The sequence below is a fragment of the Primulina huaijiensis genome, chromosome 5 (assembly GCF_012295235.1).
Source record: "Primulina huaijiensis isolate GDHJ02 chromosome 5, ASM1229523v2, whole genome shotgun sequence".
In the NCBI taxonomy this organism is placed as follows: domain Eukaryota; kingdom Viridiplantae; phylum Streptophyta; class Magnoliopsida; order Lamiales; family Gesneriaceae; genus Primulina; species Primulina huaijiensis.
Genome location: NC_133310.1, coordinates 10,666,339 through 10,673,121, shown reverse-complemented (window position 1 = coordinate 10,673,121; position 6,783 = coordinate 10,666,339). Strand labels below are relative to the sequence as shown.

General features: G+C 34.6%; 1 non-coding gene across 1 annotated transcript; it reads right to left on the bottom strand.

The window, feature by feature from the left end:
* Positions 1–6,188: 6,188 nt before the first annotated feature.
* On the bottom strand, positions 6,189–6,299 carry LOC140977935 (small nucleolar RNA R71). The gene has a single exon (XR_012175500.1). It is a non-coding gene; the product is annotated as a small nucleolar RNA R71 (small nucleolar RNA).
* Positions 6,300–6,783: the final 484 nt, after the last annotated feature.

Here is a 6,783-nt window from a genome sequence, read left to right as displayed (position 1 = left end):
TTATATGGGAATTGTGAATCGAAACTACCCCTAGTGGAGCTTACCTACTACAACAGTTATAATCATCTATAGGTATGGCTCCCTATGAAGAACTATATGGAAGAAAGTGCAGATTGCCAATTCATTGGGATGAAGTCGGTGAGAGATTATAACTTGGCCCATAGATTTTTCAGCAGACTGCAGACGTAGTGTTCAAGATCCGAAATAGGATGAAGACTGCCCAGAGTCTCCAAAAGAGTTATGTTGACAAGAGAAGAATGGATCTCGAATTTGCCGTAGGAGCTCGTATTAGTGAAGAAAGCACCCATGAAAGGTGTTATGAGGTTTGGAAAGAAAGGCATGTTGAGTCCGAGATTAATTGGGCCATTCGAAATTCTTGACAGAGTTGGGACACTTTCTTATCGTGTAGCTCTACCGCCGAATCTGGCCAGAGAACACAATGTGTTCCATGTTTCGATGTTGAAAAAGTATATGGCAAATCCTTCGCATATTTTGAGTTTTGAGCCGATGCAGCTTGCTTCATATCTGTCATACGAAGAAAGACCTGTCCCAATTCTAGCCACACAGGAGCGAAGACTTCGGAACAAAGTGACCAAGTTGGTCAAAATCTAGTGGCTGAATCAATTAGTGGAGAAGACCACTTGGGAGAAGTCGTTACCCGGAGTTATTTATTTTAGTAGGGGAGGAATTGTAGAGCCCAAAAATCAGTACACGTAAACCCATGCGTTTATTAAATTGTTAAATTATTTATTTAATTTTAAAAGGATTTTAACGATGCATGATTTATGATTTGCATTATTTTAAATTATTTCATATTTATTAGATGTACATTAAAAAGTTTTCTTGAGTTTTATGTTTCAGGAGAATATTCGATACGAGATCGGGAATAGAGACCAGTGATTATTTAGACGATTTATGAATAATATGGTATTTTATTTCAAGAATTTTATGCATGTTAAATTCATTTACTCTGATTTTAATGAAATTTCTTCATGTTTTTTAAACAAGTACCTTTTTTTGATGACACGGAAATAGTTTGTACTCGTTTATATTTCAAATATTTAGTCGAGCATTTTATTTATATTGCATTTTGAAATATTATTACTTATTTAAGAAAAAATTTTATTTTCCACAAATTTTACGTAGTTTTAAAGTACGGTACGTTAAAGATGGTATTAGAGCCGTGTTCTTGTAAAGGGTTATGCCTACTGCCGGTTGCGAGAGGCTCACGAAATCACGACTCAAGTCTGTAAGTTTTAAAGTTTTAAAATTATTTCATGTATTAAGCATCAAGGTCATGATTTCATCATGTACATGATTAAGTTCGATTTACGTTCATCTTATGCTATGGATATTATGTTCTTGCATGTTGGTTTACGTGTTGGGTAAATTTTGGAACAGTATGCCTCCTAGACATATGATCGCACGTGGAGCAGGTGAAGAGGATGGAGAGGCTCGGGTTTTGGAGAGGGCCACTCCTCCTCGTTCACCGCCAGATATGCAGGCACAGATGCTTGCAGGGATGACACATATCTCCGCACAATTTGCGGCGAACAATGCTGGAGTAGATACGGGAGCTTGCATTTATGGACCCAAAAGTTATTATTTTTGAAATAGATTTTTGTAAACCTTTATTTTATAATTTAATATGCCTTAATAGGTCTAATTTACCTAGAATTAATGGACTTATTTGTTCCTAAACTCAAAAACCTAAAAACCCCAACTATTTATAACACTAATTTAGAAATTTATAAAATCAAAGCTAGGGTTCTTGAAGACTCCTAGCAGCCGTCGACTTCACACACCACACACAAACTTTCGAAAAATTTGAGAGCAAAGTCTATGGTCGTTCGTTGCCTGTTAGGTCTTCCTCGCAACTCACGCCAACGATCTGATTTTCGAGCATTTTTAACTCAAAGGCACGCTTCTAAACTTTTTTTTTCACCATTCAAATCATATAACGCACGATTTATGTTTTCTAGTATGAAAAACATTTATGTTCATACTGTTTTACGTTTAGACGCGTATTTTTCAAAGTTTCGATGTTTCTAATGAATGATGTTAGATGTTCGAAGGGAAACGTTGCCAATAAGAGACGTTTAGGGGACGTAAAAAGAATCGTTAAGGAAAGAACAAAGACTGGACAATAGCTGAAAGGGGCGCACATGGGAGGAAGCTTGTGCACCTATGGTTTTCTTGCTTTTTTGGGTTGTAGCGGTCGTCTAGGTCAGCGGATGGATAGGGACTCGATCAGGCGCGGTCATGGCACGGTGGAGGCTGCGTCCTAAAGCTAGGAGGAGTCCTAGCATGGCTGGATTCATCGGCAGCAGGAACAAAGGAGTCGCAAGCCCTGGGATTCTTCACGCATGCATGCGCACGGAGGGTTTCAAGGGGTTGGGATGGTGCGCAGGCCTGGGTGGTTTCAAAAGGGGTCTAGGAGGGTAGGCTAGGGTCTGGCCAAGGTTTGGGCAGTGAGGGCTCGAGGGTGGCTTGGATTTGGGAAGAAACGTGGCTCGAATTATGGTGTAGCGTTCGAAAATGGCTTGGGAAACATAAAGGATTTGAACCGTGGTCCACGGGGGTTGGTTCATGGTTCACAGGGGTATTTTTGAGTTGGAAAGCTTATGTTTAAAATTTGAGAAGAAAATATTAAGTTTGGAATTAATTCGGGTTTAAAACGGTTCACGATTTAGTTATTAAGTCATTAAATCGAAAGGCTCGGGTTTACGTCTAAGAAATATGTTAGAAGTAAAATTTAAGCTTATGTTATACTATAGGATAGGCTCGAGTCAAGAAAAGTAAAAAAATTTCAAAATCGGGAAGTTTGGAGTTCAAAGGTAAAATTATCATTTTACGTCTCGGGTAGTTCGAAAGGTCTGGCAGTGTCCTGCAGAATCATAATGCATGCTAAACGATATTTTAAAATGTTTATGATAAAATTATGATATTTTTATGATACATGCAAAGGATGTATGATTTTTCTCGAAAAATGATTTTTTACGATTTTTTAAGGATACATATTAAAAATTAAAAGAAAGGAAAAATATTTCGAAGGATGTGAATTGACTTTAACACTAAAGATATTATTGGGGATATTGTGAGGGAAAGGACCCAGAAGGAGCCCGTTTAAGGGAAAAGGCCACAAAGGGAGCCCAACTCTTCTAGGCAAGATATTTCTTGGAATTGCGTTTCTAGTGTCCAGGCTTCTTGCAATGTAAGCAAACGTCTTCTCCTTTTTCAGGCTTTTCGGGCCCCTAAGAAGGATTAGTTACTTGCTTCTGGTTGGGTTTTTTTTCCTTAGAAGGACGAGAACACTTCATGCCCTTCTTTTTTGGAACCTTTTTCGTCATAGACGAAGAGTGATGGATCGGTTCTAACACCTGCGAAGGTGCTTCAAACACAATATTCTCCATGAGCTTCAATTGCTCGTGTTCTAAGAATGTAAACACCGATGAATTAAATCGAGTTTAATTGTAAACCAAGCGAAAAATACTCGAAATAATTCTTCGATAAGAAACCTGACTAATTTGAAAGCCTTTTAACTTGTGTAAACTGAATAAATAATATGAGGGGGATCGGTTATTGCATATATCAGTTCAGTTATGGGGAGAACTGAAATGATAACTGCTCGAACTGTTCGAATCAATTTGAAAACAAAGGTTAAACAGTTAAGTACACAAGATATGTTTATGGATGTTCAGAGACTTCAACTGCTTCTACGTCACCTCTTCTACCATTTTGGGTAGGATCCACTAGAAGACTTTGATTTATACAATTCCTTGTGCAAACCCACTCAGCTTAGGACTTATCCTACTGCCTAACTGAACTCCTAGCCTAGACTGAAGGCAACACCTTCAAGTCAACACTTATTTAACGTCTATGTGTTAAAGACTACATACACAAGTTTAATGTCTTTGTGCAAGACTCACTCAACTTATCAGTACGCTCAATTTTCTGTATACGCATTTGAGTGATTGTGTGTGTGCATGTGTGAGAACTGATATATGAATACAACACGAAAGTGTTCTCAAACACTGAGGGAAAAATTCTTTTAAACTAATCTGATAACACTTTGAAGTGTTCCCTAAAATCTGGGCTGATTGCTTCTTGTAAGCTGATGTGCATTATGCGTGCCTTTCTTCTTTCCCACACTCCAGTATATGCTTTTCCTCACTTGTATATTGATGATCTTGTTCTGGTATTTATAGAGGCAATGTGATCGTACACCAAGACAGATGAAACTTAAAATTAATAATTTATTATATGTTAAAACACGTATTTTTAAATTTTAAGTTTCATTAAAATTATAAAATTATGTTATTTTAGTATTGTTTGTTTATATTTAAATATCTTACAAAATATGTTTTATTTTCAAGTTTTCTACGTGTTAGTAAAATAATGATAACTCAAACTAGAAAATTCAAATGGAGGTGATTTAAATATGTTTGAAATCCTTGAGAAAGTATCTACAACTTTACAGAAGACATGATTGCCTAAAAAGTTCATTAAGATGATCAAATTGTGCAAATATGAAAAGGATGACAAATTTACTTTTACCATGACCAGCATATAGTAAACAAATCATAACTATTTCAATATTTAATCAAATGAGGTGAACCATATAGCCAAATTCATCTACAAAAAATTCCCCACATGTTTGCTGTTTTGAGCAGAGTCAAATTCGGTGATTAAAGTCGTGGAACAATGCATTGAAAGAAGGGACTTGGAATTGAAGTTGGAGGAGACAAAGACTACTATTACAACTACATGGCATTAATAAAATTTTTGACACTTTCTGTCATTTGGCCTATAAATAGAGACCTTGTTCTATCTTGAGAATCATTCTATCCCATTGTAAAATATAGTGTGTGTGGATAAAAGTTCTAAGTTCCAATATATTTTTCATTTTCCCAACTATGAGTGATGTTTTTAGTGTTGATCAAAAGTAAGCTCATGGCAAGATAAATCTATTATGTCAAGGTGAAGAGGATGCATTCTTGGTGAAGTAAGATTGTTTATATTTTGTATATTCTTTNCAATCTAACATTTACTTAATCGTAACTAATTTTATTTATCACATCTAACTTTTACTTTCCGCAACTAAATTTTATTTTTCTGCAGCTAACTTTTACTTACCGCAACTAACTTATTAAATCATATATTTCATTTAGGCAACAGCGTAGCTCTGCCGGCTGTTCTAAATGAAATATAAGGATTTAATTTAACATTTAATTTAGGCAATTATATATTTATATAGTTATAAATATAACCATAGGTAACATATATAAAATATCGGTTACTTCGGTATTTTCTATAGTGGGAACTATATTATATTATGTGTGTGTTTAAATATTTAATTTTCTTGGAACCATTATTTATGGTGATTTCCTTTGTTTTACTTTTAGTTAAACAATATTACATAAACCAATAATAAATTCTAGAGCCTTGACAAAATTTATAATTTGTAAACTTCATTCTTGCATTTGGTAATCTATAAATTAATAAATTTAAAATTAAAATAACCTCTCTGTGGATCGATCTCGTACTTAAAAAATATATTATTTGCAGACAACTTACACTTGGGTGAAATATAATTTAAGTAGCAGCAAGTTTTTGGCGTCGTTGCTGGGGAGGTATAAATTAAGTTTATATTTGTTAATGATGTTTTATTTATAAGTATTGTGTTGTTTTTTGTATGAGTATTTGGTGTCAAAAAAAAATGGTAGACATATTCGAGTATCTGAAAATAATTTAAACATTGATAATAATTAAAATAATCAAGATAATGATAATAATAATAAAAATAATAATAATAATAATAATAATCAAGAACATGATCAATTAAAAACACTTATGCATCATATGAACCATATTAGAACTAGTGCCCCATCTTGTTTAGTTTTTCCTCCTGATGCATCTAATTTCACTTTTAAACCTCAAATTATTTTACTGAATTTTCATGGCTTAGATTCTGAAAATCCATATTTACATCTAAGAGAATTTTAGGAAGTTTGTAACACTTATAATGATCAAAATTGTAGCATGGATATAGTTCGATTAAAGCTTTTTCCTTTTTCTTTAAAAGATAAAGCTAAAACATGGATACAAAATTTGAGATCGAGTTCAATAAGGTCATGGGAAGAAATGCAACAACAATTTCTTAAAAAGTTTTTCTCTTCCCATAGACCAAACTCTTTTAAAAGATAAATTACTACTTTTTCTCAAAAACAAGGAGAAACATTTTATCAATGTTGGGATAGATATAAAGAATTACTTAATACATGCCCACATCATGGTTTTGCAACATGGAGAATAGTTTCTCACTTTTATGAAGGTCTAATACCTAAAGATAGGCAAATGATAGAATTCATATGTAATGGAACTTTTGAAGAAAAAAACCCAAATGAAGCTATGGAATATTTGGATTCATTAGCAGAAAATGCTCAAAATTGGTATAATATAGGTACAATAGAACCACCAACAACTAAAATCAATAATTCAACAAAAAGGGGTAATATCTATGTAATGCCCGGGATTTTTATTTGCTAATTTGTGATTATTGATTTATAATTTGCTGTCATAATGGACGGAAAGGATCGGACTTGGAAAGACGAGAAAATGCATGAAATGTGGGCGAGGGCAGTACTATTTGCGCATGTGCGCGACAGGATGCGCTCACATGCGCAAAATAGGCAGAAGACCTCGCGCATATGCGCTGAGTGAGGGCGCGCATTTGCACGAGCTGTGCGAGAAGCCAATGCCAATTCCAGAGGACCTCGCGCA